Source organism: Cygnus olor, chromosome 1 (genome assembly GCF_009769625.2).
Source record: "Cygnus olor isolate bCygOlo1 chromosome 1, bCygOlo1.pri.v2, whole genome shotgun sequence".
NCBI lineage: Eukaryota > Metazoa > Chordata > Aves > Anseriformes > Anatidae > Cygnus > Cygnus olor.
Window position 1 is genome coordinate 186,293,022 of NC_049169.1, and position 14,303 is coordinate 186,307,324.

The following is a 14,303-nucleotide window of genomic DNA, read 5'->3' on the forward strand; positions in this document are numbered from 1 at the left end:
TTGAGCATGCAGAAATTGTGTCGCAGGATCCATGCTTGGAGTAGACCCTAAAAATGGTTACCTGAAACAAATGTGTTGTGACTGATAAACTGGACTCATATACTGCTTCTTTTCATTTCCTGTTTTATGACTGCAATAATGCCATGAAATATTATCCCTAAAAGGAGTTTAAAAACCTCTGGAAGCCTTTTGTATGTCTTAAAAAATAACCAGTCTAGCCAAGTCAATCATTTTGTATTTCTGAGTCAGGACTCTTTCATAGTCTACCAAAAGTCATATGTTTTCATTCAGTACATGCTGAGTGTTTCTTTCTCTTCATCCTACCTTCTCTGTTGAATCTAGTGCTTACAGCAGCTGTCTACAGAAAATCGCACCTGCCCCAGATTAATTGAAAAAGGGAGTTTACATCCATAGATGCCCATCTAAACACCACCAAATTACATCCATGTTCTCTCATGTTTTTACTGGTGATCTTGTCTCAGAGGATCTCTCTACCACATCAGGAAGCTTATGGCGGGATTTTCTATACTCTGTCTGCCTTCCTTTCAAGAAACATGCAAACGTCATCAGAGAAAGAGCAAATGAAATAAAACTGTGTTAAGGGAGGTGACTGTGCCCCTCAACTCTGCCCTTGTGAGGCCACACCTGGAGCACTGCATCCAGGTCTGGGGCCCCAAGCACAAGAAGGATGTGGGGTTGTTAAAGTGGGTCCACAGGAGGCCATGAAGATGGTGAAGGGGCTGGAGCACCTCTCCTACGGAGAAAGGCTGAGAGAGCTGGGGATGTTCAACCTAAAGAAGAGAAGGCTCCAGGCTGACCTCACTGTGGCTTTTCAGTACTTAAAGGGGGCTTATGAAAAAGATGGAGGGACTTTTTGCTCAGTGAGATAATGATAGGACAAGGTGAAATGGTTTTAAACTAAAAGAGGGTAGATTTAGATTAGATATTAGGAAGAAATTCTTCACTCAGAGGGTGGTGAGGCACTGGCACAGGCTGCCCAGAGAAGCTGTGGCTGCCCCATCCCTGGAGGTGTTCAAGGCCAGGCTGGATGGGGCTTTGGGCAACCTGGTCTGATGGGAGGTGTCCCTGCCCATGGCAGGGGGTTGGAACTGGGTGGGCTTTAAGGTCCCTTCCAACCCAAACCATTCTGTGATTTCATGATTCTAAGATTCTATGATCCTATGATTATAATTCTATGATATTTTATGATCCTCCTTCCACCATGTAAGAATCTCTCCTCTGAACTGACAGCCCTTTCTCCCTGAAGTCTCTATGCAATGGATGCCCACTGCAGCCAGATTATCTGCAGTCTGTGGGCACAGCCTTTTCACAACTCTGCTCTTTTCTGCAGCTTTCTAAATTTCATTCAGTTAAACATAATGGCTCAGGAACTCTTCACATATCCACTATATTCATGCAACATCATTAATGCCATCTAACCAAGGTATGGCGATAACATTGAGAGGTGCATTGAAGCTGTGAAGATGCCGAATGTGTTGTGCTAGGTTTTGGTTCTGAAGAATTAATCAACACTGCATTCAAGAGTCCTCTTCTGTGTCGACTCTACGCACACAAACCTAATTCTATATGAAAAAAAAAGAAACAGACAATGTTTAACATAGATCTTCAGTTCATCGTAATTTTGAACATCCAGATAAATCACTCTGTAAAAGATAGATGGCAAGATCTTTAATCAGCATTGTTGCAGGCTCCATTGAAGTCCTATTCTCAACATAGTGCAGTACTCAAAATAATTGGAGGTGAATTGTGACAAGTTTTCTTTTTTTTTTTTTTTTTTGACTTGTAACATCATCACATTGTAGTTGTAGTTCAAGCAAAACTATTACCAATTAGAAATTTGGATCTGTTAGGCCTGAAATTTAAGTCCGTGGGAAAAGGCCTGTGAAGATAAGCTCTCTCAGGATACAGAAAATAGAATAAAGCTGGAAATTTCTAAACTATTTCATATTAAGTAAATTCTTGGCAGCATCTTTTTGTATATAAGCAACTGTATTTATTTCTCTCTTCTTAGCTATTTTCAGTTTGTTTCTACAGTTGAGTGAATTTATTTATTTATTTATTTATTTTATGACTACGTGAAAACTGCAGAGAAAATTCCTCTCCTGGATATGTATAAGAGAAATTATTTTATTTTGTTTGTGCTCTTTCTGTTTTTCACAGCTTTGAACACAAGAATGTTCTGGATTTTATATCAATTAGATTTTCTGCAGATTTCCATGATAATGAGTGATCAATATTATTTTTTTTTTGTCAGTACATCAATGAGCAAATGCCAGAAGCATGGCAAGCATGATAAGATACAGCAGTGGTGAATACCAGTATGATTAATTGCATAACAGATCCCATAATGCCACTGTTATTTCTTGATTTTGCAAAGCATTCTCTTTTTGCTATGGACGAGATCCCTATGACAATTACATTGATAGCAAATCTTTTGCCAAATTCAGGGGACTTTACATCCTCTCTTTAACAGGATCAATATGAGTTATTGCAGATTAATTGAACAAACCACACCAGATCTTAAAACTTCCCCCAGCTTGCTTCTGTCACATTTCCACCACTTTCTTGCTTGTCTGACACCCCTTCTTCACCACTGAGACTCACAGAGACTCACAGGCATCAAATTCACACGCCAATAAGCCTGTTAAGAAAGCAAACTGTTCTTCCTCCCTATATGACCAAAAAGCCTTTTCTACCTTTTTGACTGCAATTTTTGGATGGAGGAGGAGCCCAATGGATGCTGAGTGTGGTGAGACACCATGCCATGCTGGGACTTGGCAACATTTATTGCCAGGAGTTGACTCAAAAACAAACAAAACAACAACAACAACAAAACAGATGCTTAACTGCCTGAGCCATATTAGTGTACGCTAAACCAGTTCACAGCTGGTTAGCCCATCGGTGACATCTCATTTTTGGTTTTGGTTTATCCTTTGCAAATCTAAAATGTAATTGGGAGCTAGTTGGCCTTCTGCTACATTATGAAGGTAAACTGAGACTTACGAATAGGTCTTTTAGGTGCAAGGCAATGGCCACCGTAATTTGAAAATGTTTACAGAGAAGCAGCAGAAGGCATTGTGAAGAATGCTATGGATTTCCTTGCTACACCACAGTTCATGGCTAATGCAGCATTGATTGTATTGAGCACTTTGTGACTCCTTTCTAGAACAAAAATAGACCAACTGTGCTGATAAGATGGGCAGGCTCCTCTGAAAACAGAAAGGGCAGAAATATGGAAAACCTTCCAGAACCCCAAACTGCTTTGCTTCAGCTCACTGGACACCACATATCTCAGAGGATACCACTGACTGCTTTGGAGCCTCCTTGCCCATGCAGCATGGATATTTGGAGGGCACCGAGAGAAGAGCTCTGTTACACAACCCTCTCCCAAAACAGATGAGAGTTTTCAAAGCTCCCAGTCTGCAGCTGTGGAGCATGGTGGCTGGCAGCACAAATCTGTGAAGGGAGCACTGACTGTGGCAGGGAACGCATTGAGGTGTTACTGAATATTCATTGTGGTGGTATTGGAGATTTTTTCCTTTCCTGGTTTCAGTTTATTTTCATCTTTAAGTGTCTTTGCTTGGCTTTCCTCTAAATGGTGTTTATTTTGTGTGTGTATGTGTGTTTTTGTATTTTGTTTTGTTTTTTGAACTATAATAATAGCCAGTGATGATCCATCTGAAATACAGTAATTAGTGAATAGGAATGTGACTTTTTGTTCATGGTAAGGAAAGAATAAACTTGTGGCCTTCAGATAAAATCTCAGTTTAAAACCATTGACTAATGGCTAAATGGGAGTTCAGGCTCAACATAAGGTGGGAAGCCTTTGAAATTGTAGTTGGTTCACTCAGAGCTGTCCTCTGAGAGCCATAAAATGTATCAAAATGACCAGATGTGATTTTAAAGTTAAGTTCCTGTAGTAAACAGACTAAGTAAAACTAAATAAACTGCTTTGTACTCAAAGTGGTGCAAGGGTTGAGATGACTTGGCTCTTACAGCAGACATTCACCTCTATCAAGTTTCAGTGTCCCCTCTCTGACCTTGCAGAGCTGGGGAGGCTTTTCAGATGGATGGGCCACGCTAGGACCCACCTTTGGTGAACCTACCTGAACTACTCCTGACCTACTGGCTATACCCTTAATCTGTGATTTGCTGGTCCTTTCCGATTTAAGCTCTCTGCCCTCCCTGCACTATATATGGGGACACACCACCTTGAAGCCAAAATTTGCATCTGTTCACTGTATCTTCTTTCCATAAGGGCCAAATAAAAGGAATGGTTGCAATGCAAAACATATTGGCTAAACAAGGTTTATCGCTTGAAATATCTGAATCTTCTCATCTGTTATTTTCCTTTTTTGTCTGCTTTCATTGGCAATAGATGTAGAACATCCAGAAAACAATCTGCAATTTGCTAACCAGGAATCTCAGTAGTTGCTACATGGAACAATAAAAAAAAAATCAAAAGCATTAGCATCATGTTGTATCTTATTCTTGGTCTGGTATTCAGAGAAATAAATGGAACTGTCTGCTCTTAACAATCTTGCAGAGATTTGAATGTTTGTCTCAGTGCCTTGTAGTGAAAAGGGTGGGGTGGTGGCAAGTAATAATCCTACACCCAGACTTGTGGGGAACACAGAGTTTCTGTGGTTTTGTTACACAATATATCTACAAGGTGCAACAGAGAGTACGAAGTGAAAAAAAAGAAGGCATAATAGAATGAGACTTTGTATGAGTAGATCATATGTTCCAGAGGAAAATGACTTTGACTTGTCCAGCAGAAAGATCTGGACTTTTCAGCTCAGCTTCTTCCAAGAAATAAATCTTGGCTGTTTACCATCAACCTCAGATTATTGTGGAAGTAATACCACGACACTGTTGATAAATTCTACAGATTTATAACAGTATAACCATTCTTTTTACTTAAAATAGGGACTCATTCTCTCCTTCACATGTGAGAAATAAAACAGATCCTCCCCCTATGGTATTACTCTTTTGCGAACTGAATGTGTTTTCCGCAATTTTACAATCCAAACTGCTGCGTACTTTAAGAATAAAAATTAATGAAAACTGAACCCTCTAAGAAATTTAGTGTCTGTGTCAAACTATATTCCTATCCCCAATGAGCTAAGTAGTGAAATAACACAGATGCAACAAACTTTCCATATGGTTACACTTATTGAGAAATGGTGCATATGCCAAACACAATGAATTTTTCTAATTATTTACAGAAAAAAGGACTGTACCCCCCTTCCCTGTTCATTAATTTCATGTGTTGTGCCCCATAGCTGATGTGTCGTTGCAGTTGTGCCTCTAATGTCCTACCATGTCCACACTGCAGCTGACTCTAGTCCTCTCCTAATGGATCCACCTTAATATATGTGTGTAGTCCTCTTTAGTAGAGTTCCTTCCATTGCTGCAATGCTTCCCATGGTGTGGGTTTTATTACCTTGCCATTATGTTCAATGTTTGCTTGCTGACCCTGACAACACAGGCAGGAGGTCCAGGCACCACTGTCAATGCTAGCTTTGCACATCAGTTTATGACATGCTGCAGCTTATCCACATTCAAATTAGAAGAAATACTTGGAAAAAGAGAGAGTCTGTACAGCATGCCTGAACCTCATTAAATCTTTTTTGAGGTTTTCTGCAGGTCTCAGGTTCATACTCCTTACAAATATCTTCTATGCTGCAGAAAAGATACCACTGCAGGGGATTAGTCAGCCTTTTGCAGATTTCCAGTGTATGGAGCATGTCAAAGTTTTTGTATTTGATTTTCTGTCACAAGAACCAAAGTCGAAATACAGAAATATTGAATCGTTTAAAAGTACAATCATTTTATAAAGTGAAACATCAAGGCAGTTAATTTTTAGCATGTTCTGTTTTAGAAAATTTCTGTGCTTCCTCTGAACCCAGCATGTCGCCCTATAGGAACCACAGCTTGGGAATACATGAGCTTTGTTGTCCTCCTGCCACACATCTTCCCTGGTGAGCTGCTGTCTTACCTGCAGCCTCACAGAACCACAGAATGGTTTGGGTTGGAAGGGACCTTAAAGACCACCTGGTTCAGACACCCCTGCCATGGGCAGGGACACCTTCCACCAGACCAGGTTTCCCAAAGCCCCATCCAGTCTGGCCTTGAGCACCTCCAGGGATGGGGCATCCACAACTACAACCTCTCTATGGCCTCACCTCTGCCGTACATCCTGGGCAGGGCGGGTTGGCACCAAGGCCAGTGCGATGGGGGCTGGTCACGTCATGGGCTCATAACAGCAAATTGAATGAAGGCAGAAACAGGATTATGACCAAGGGGTTTTGAAGTACCTAAGGTGGAGAGCAAGATTTACATTGACAAGAAGTCGTTTGGATTTTCCTGTTAGAAATATGTAATGAATGCATACTCTTTCTAATAGAAAATTTCAGTGAGTTCCCCCCTTCCTACAGGAAGTCTTTAATGTACAATTTTTACTAGCTCCTTGACATTACTTAGCACTACAGCTAATCAATTATACAAAAAGAAATAAAAATATAGGGTTTGAATGCCAAAGTGTATTTATTTGGATATTATGATTAGTTTCTTTCTTTTTACTTGCAAATATTGTGAGATAATTTATCTTTATCTCAATGTTTCAGGAATGATGGGGGGCAGAGGGGGCTATTTAGTAGTTATAGTTAATAGAAACAGTCAACAGAAAAAGTGTTTGTTATTTATATTAATTACTGTGCAAATCTAAGCATTCTGGTGATCCAGACAGAGTTGAGGCAATACCTTTACATTTAACCAACCAGTACATCATTAAAATACTGAACAGATTATGTAACACGGAGATTTCACTGACTTGCCATTGTCAGATCTGGTATCTTAATAATAGTACAGAACAGAAAATAAGTTAGCAGAAATCACAGTCAGTTTCTGAGTAAATAATATAAGGACTATTTTCTTAATGTTTGTCATTAGCGAGTTCTGACTACCCCTGACTACCTACGGGTTTTACGACATTTTAAGAGCCAAGGTTTCAGAAATAGCCATTATACAACGCAGTCTGCCATTAACATTATCAGAAAATTTATTACTCCTGAATTGTCTGAGACTGAAGGAAAAATCAACATAAAGCACATGAAGCACATAAAGTTTGGAGTAACTCCTCAAATTCTTAAAACTTTATGAACTTTCAGAAACTCCTTCTTCTTCTTCTGTGAGATGGTTCTATGGTGAATTTGCATTCCAGGTAGTATAGCTAAATAAATACAGTCACAATGGTCTCTCCTTAAGAGTACTTGGTTACACAGTTAGAAAAAAAAAAAAAAAAAAAAAACCACCATCACCACCACCACCAAAAACCATTATTTTAATTATCTTAAGACTTATTAAAAATAAATAGGCCACTGCAATTTAGCCAAAGCTATCTTTCATTTTGCTGGACTCCTAGCTGATATAAATGGTCAGAGGGCCATTGAACTCCAAACAGAAATCGATTCAAATTTAAGGCGTGAAAAATTTGATGCTAGGTTTTTGGTCCAATCCCAAATCTAAATTAAATGAAAGTGCTTATCGTTAAAACACCAATTTAAAAGCCTTTTAAACATCCCTTTTAAAGCCTTTTAACATGCGCTGTGACCCTCAAAAGCACTTCATTTTAAATACACATTTAAGATCTATTGCTATTGAATTGGCACATTTTGCAACCTGTTATGTACTTTTCAAACGTTAAATCATTTTAGCATTGCTTCAATAATGTTAAACCATTGCACTAATACTCTGCCCACTCTGTTGCGTGCATTAGGTGCAAAGAAAATGAATCTCTTTGAAGTCGTATGGAGCCTTACTTTATGGGGTACTGGCAGTGAGGGCAGCCAAGTAAGCATCGGTGGATTGGGCAGTTCCTCTGAATGCATCAAGAGTAATGAGGGTAAGAGGGAGAGGGTATCACTAGTTGAGAAGGGTGGTAAATGTTTGGGTTGCTAGAAGCAGCTCCCAGCTGCCCTCCTTAGCTCAACTTGCCCTGCAAATTTTGCATCAGTAGAGCATCAGTAGAACATCAGTTTTAAACCATTATCTCTGCTTCTTTCTCATTGTTGCTCCTTGCTGTGCTATTTTGGATAATTTCTTTTGTCCTTACTGTGTGTTGTTCTGTAAAGAGCCTTCTGTGGATTTATGGTAATGCAGATAACAAAGAAGCAAGCTGCTGGAGAAATGTAAAAGAAGTCTTTTTCTGGCTATTCTCCAAACAAGCTTGGTATTACTCTCCAAATAAATGGACAGTAGCGCACTTATCTGCTAGCTCATACATGACAGCACACCTTGCTGCTCCTGCTTTGTGTTCATGGCAAAGATATCAATAAGATCCAGAGGCACTGTGACGTGACATGGTCCTTTTGTTTGGGAATGACTGCCGTAAGATATTAAGGTCATTTCATGGGCTAAATGTGAGAAATAATGGTAGAACTCACCTAACTAAATGTGCACATCTGCCTTTAAGCAGGTCATCCCTGGCTGTCTTCATGATCAGTGAAAAGAAACAGGCACATCCAGAGCACAGACCTTCTTGTCCTTAAGGGGGCATCCAACATAAAGCAGATAAATTATGGCCAAAAGTGCTCATTTTCCACTGCTGGCTGTACAGGATAGTGACTTAGATATACATGTCAGTACTGTAGGCAACTGAAATTACACACACAACACAGCTGTCCAGGAAAAGAACTAACTTCTGCTAGTTTACTGGCAATTTCCAGATGCTTTTGCAGTCATTTTCCAATTTGTGACTAATCCTCAACCCCTTTTCCCAAAAATATCATAAAAGAAATGAGATGGTGCAATATCTTTTCCTGGAAATACCAAGTTACAGTTTTTTTGAGACAAAATATCCTGCAAGGACTTCTGGAAGACACTGATCAGATTTGACTTCTTTGTTATTTTTGGTTATGTTGCTGCTCCTTTAAAGTAGCAGTAAATGAGCTAGCCATGCTAGGTTTTCCATCTGTACTTTGCACATGTGGTCATATGAGTCTGACACTGACTAGCTGAGGAACATGGGGCTTCCAGGTGTCCAGGCCAGATGGATTCCTGTGTTGCCCATGTTCTGACAAGATGACCAGGAGCTTTGAAGCTGTAAGGTCTCTAGCCTTGGGACAGTCCATAGGACAGCATTGTCCTGGAAACAGAGGACTGCTGCTGACAAAGAAGTCTGATATTTGGGCATAAGCAGATATAGTTTTTCTTTTTCTAAAAAAAAACATTTATTTTCTGAAGAGTGTCAGTTGTCTTATAAATTTGTCCTCTGAAATCAGCCAAGAGGAGACATGGTCATGTCAAGGATGGGGACAATATGGCTGGCAGTGAGGTGCACTGCTCGTTTGTCAGATTGGGTCTGCAAAAGGCAATTTTGCACAAGGAATTTGCAGTTGGGTAAAAACTTAAGAAATAGATTGCATGCAGGATGAATTTTAAGCCACAAATATTGTAGTGATGCTTTGGCTGGTAAAGAAAACCCAGATTTAACACGTGTCTGCAAGTCACGTGGATGCTGCAAAAATATAGAAACACAGAAAAATTGCAAACCAAAGTGGCAACATGCTTGAGCAGGATGTGTTGTGTATTTTTGCTTTTTCAAGTTAAATATGCACTTCAAGCATTCCCTTATGCTGAGAGGCAGCATGTGGTGAAGGAATGCCCTCCGGAGCACTGGAAGATGATGTATAGTCAAAAAAGAAACAGCAAACTATTTATAAAATCCTCAGCTTTTTTTGGAAGTGTTGGTGAAACAGCAAGGACTTCCAGAAATGGCATGTTTCTTAGTGCACAGTCACCAGCAGAGTGGCAATACTTCAGGAATCGCATATGATGCTCTAGTGAGAGTTCTTTTGACTTTCTGGATAACAGTAAGTGGAAAAGCTGCCTGTTTCTCAGCCGTGATTAGGTGACAATCATGCAGGGATTATTTTTTTTTATCAAAAATGCGGTAAATCTCCAAACTCCTTGCTTTAGGTCACTGAGGAAAACAGCAGGTCGTATCGGTTCAAAGAGAGAACAGACAATTTCATGGAAGGAAAGCCAGAGGATTCCTAACTACACAGAAACCACATCAGCCTAAGGAGGTGCCTGGAGATGAAAACAATTGGAAGGTGGGAGCCTATTAGGAAGAAATTTTGTATATGCTTGTCTCGTTTTCGTGATAAGCTCAGGTGTTTGCTGAAAAACCTTTCTGAATACTGAGTTGTTTGCAACATGTTAATATTTCTTATCTCATGCTTACAGCATTTGGTGTTCTAACACCAGGGGATTCTGCCACCTTTAACAAAGTTAGTGATAATTTGACGAATATTAACAAACTCACAACAGAATATATGAATAATATATATGTGACTAAGAAGGATCAGAACCAAGGACTTATATGTGACCACAACACCAGATTTTCCTGGGTGCTGCCATAATCCTGTGGCACACCATGCTTGGAGAAGTGCTGGTAATTACTCCTAAACAAAGGGGCATTGCTTAGATGATGGTTCAAAGTAACAGCAGTCAAACAAAAAGCTATGTGGTTCTTTAGTTTCTACCTTAAAGTCTAATAATATTAATATTTGTTTGCACAAAAAATAAAATTAGGGCAATCATACTCTCAACTGATAAGATGAAGTAATTGGAAACACAACAGTTGTCATGATGCAAATAGCAGGTCCCCTCTTATTAATGGAAACTTCAGATGGTACTGTCTAAAAGTGTGATGTGTTAAAGGAAGTGATGAATATCGTCCACACACTTTTAAAAACAACTTCAGATATTGAAAGACTTAGAGCCAAAGTGGTATTTAAATCTGTCAGAAAACAGAAAGTAATTTTCACCTCAAAATCACAAAAAAAACTTGCTGGCAAATAGAGATAATAGCAGTATACTATCAGGAAAGGACAGTAGCCATTCCATAAACCCAGTGCCCTGGTTTTGTGTGTAGTGTATATCTGCTGCATACAGTGTGAAGTGTGAATTCACTCACTTTAGTAAAAAAAAACAAAAACAAAAACAAAAACAAAAGAAAAGATGATTTCCTCTCTCTAGGCACATCAGGCTGCTGAATATGTTTCAGTTTTACTAAAACTTTTCAGGTGACTTTGAACATTACAGGAAAATGTTGGTGGTTTTGGGGAATGTAGAGCATCCAACTCTGACAATGCGTTACAAACAGAAGATATGATTTTGCAAGCATTTAGTCAACCTCCAGCTTTCTTGGGATGTTGAAAGCTACATCAAACTATCATGCAATTTTTATTTTACCTGTTTTGCAGACTCCAAACTGAAATGATAGATAGGCAAACATCAAGGTGTTATGTTCAAATGTGAAATTAATTACTATTTAATAACTAATCTCAGTATGATATGCTTAAATATAGTTATAGCACATGAACTGCTGTAGACTAACATATCAAATGAAACAAGGTGTCCTTCAACCCTGCCTTTGATGATAGAAGCTTTCTGAATTTATGTTTGCTGCCTTGATATCAAATTGATGAAAAATTGTAATGCATAGTAAACATTCGTATATATAGAGAGAGATTCTGGCTTTGGGATTTTATAACAGGATCCAGCAAACCTGAGGACCCAGGGGCTTTCTTCTGTCGCTGCTGGCTGACTGTACCTGCTGTAGCTCTGCACCCCAGGTCTGGCCAGCTAGAGAGGCGTATAGAACAGCAGCCTTGTTAATGTGTCACCAGCTCCTTTTACCTCCTTTCACCCACCGTTTTCTCACACGTTTTCCTCTCATGTCCACTTTGATCCATTTCTTTCACCACATTTGGTCCATGGCCTAATCACAATTTTCACAAATTCTCACAATCTCTGCAAAAAAAGTTAATAAGTTTTAAATACTCCTCAAATTATTCTTGCCCTGCATCCAACAGCAAGACCTCCCCTCTAGGCAATAACTTCCTTTATTTTGCATGGCTTTTGGAGGGAGAGTTTCCCACCAGGAACGACAGCTGAATTGTTCCCTTGGGGAGCAGCTGAGGTGGTGGGCTCCGTCTCTGCTGGGTGGCTTGCAGGGGTCCCTGCCTGTCATCCATTCCCTGATCCTTACTGGGTCTTTGGGATTATGGTGGTTAGCCTCTAATCAGATAATCTAGTAAAATTAAATAAAAATTTATGCCAACTTCTTCCAAGCCTGTTTTGATAAACTTGAGACCTCAGCATGAGAAACGTAACTCCTCCATATGTAATGGACTGTGAATGTGCCAGGGAGATCGATCATTGTCCTGGGTCAGCTGGATGCCTTGGATGCAATGTCTCTCTGAGGTGTAATTCCCCTTCTGGACTCCAGGCAGTAAAATAGATCTCAGGGTGCAAAGAAATCACAACATCACAGGATAGTTCAGGTCGGCAGGGCCCCCTGGAGGCCCCTGGTGCCACCCCTGCCCAAGCAGGGACACCCAGAGCAGGCTGCCCAGGACCATGTCCAGGTGGCTTTTGGAGACCCCCAAGGGGGAGACCCCACAGCCTCTCTGGGCAACCTACTCCAGTGCTAGGTCACCTGCAGAGTAAAGTGCTTCCTGACGGAAGGCCAAAGTTTCAACTCCACACCCCATCCTGATGTGTGGGGTCAGGGAGGTGAAACCTGCAAAACAGCACATTTCTGAGTATGAAAGACTTTTTTTTTTTTTTTTTTTTTCCCCCTGCAAAAGCCAGTAGTTGCTCCCATCTTCTCAATTACTATTTCCAGTCTGATTTTGTTATGCAATTGGAAGAACTTATTGCATCACATTTCCACTTCTAGCTTTTCAGTTGAACTTGCAGCTGAATCATGCAGAACATGAGAAATAGTAAATCTGCCATTTTTCTTTGCTTCCCAATGCACATGCTTTCCAGAGCTGCTGTAAGCTGACATTACTATAATATTGATTCATAGTGCAAAAAGAAGAGCAAAGGAAAACAACTATGGAAACCTCAATCTCTATTAGAGGAAATTTCAGTATGTGTTGAATGAATGAGTATAAAACAGATAGAAGAAGTGAAACAATTTTCCAGTTATATTTTAATGCCTTTCAAGACTAACCAAGTATAAGATGTACATTCTTCACCCATGTTGTATAAGGTTTCTGTGATACAGGATCTTTTGAGGCACCTAGTAAGTGACAACAATTCTTAAAAATTGCAGTACAAGTATCCAATCAGCCCAGGTGCTGTAAATACATGGGCAAATCAGGAACATTAAGTTGTACATTCTCCTCTGGACCAGTGAATCCACCCTTCTGTGCATTCATGTTTCCATGTTTAAGATGTATTGATGAAGTGTCAGGGGGTCTGCAGAGCTTCAAATAATTGTAAAGTGTATGTAAATCATTAAACAACCATTGAGTTCCTCCAAACCCTCAAAGCTCTGCAGTGAGCACACAAGACCAGGCCCCTGTCTTGGGTACTTTTACAGCATGTCCCGCCACGGGGCATTGATCAAGGCCGTGACTCATTGTAGGGAGGGAGGCCAGGGGGTTGCTTTGACATCTAGAACTTTCTAGTAGCTGGAGAAAGCACCACAGGGAGTCCTCTGTCCACCCTGATCTTCATTAATTATTGATTTTGTGCTGGTAACACCTTTGCAGCCAGAGTCTTGAACACCAGCATGCAGGTTTGCAACAGGTTTCTCTGAAAGGCATTTCAGGGAAGCCCCAGATGCCTGGGAGGAGCACCACATCACCACTGGGGACAAAGCAAAGAGTGAACTGCATATAGCAGGTAGGGCTGTAAATCCTACAAATAATTACGGGTGGGATCGCCACTGAAATATGGACAAGCAGTGGTTTGTGAACAGTTTAATCCTCAAGTGATGACAATCAGAAACAAGCTTTCATGCTTAAGAAAATAATTAGAATAAGATGTAAAATATAGGCAAATGTGGAAATAAAAATTAAATAAGGAAAAAGTGAGAAAAATTTTAATTGTTATTTTAGATTTGTCTAGTCAGCTAGACTTTTCTAGTATCCAAATCAAAGCTAGACAGCCAGATAGCTGGGAAAGCAGAAACTTGTAATTCTGTTACAAGATGACACAAAATTTATGACAGGTAGGAGTATAATGAAAATTACAGTCATTTTCCAACACACACATGAGGAATAGGTTCAGCTGATAAAGCAGAGACCAACATCGGTCAAAGATAATTTATTCTTTACTGCTACAAATACCACTTTCTTGACTGCAGGCACCCATATTGTTCCCAGAAACAGTGGGACTAGCAAACAGCAAGCAAACAGAATAAAAATCCCTATCAATAAAGTGATTAGCTTCATCACATCAGGAGATCATACAAT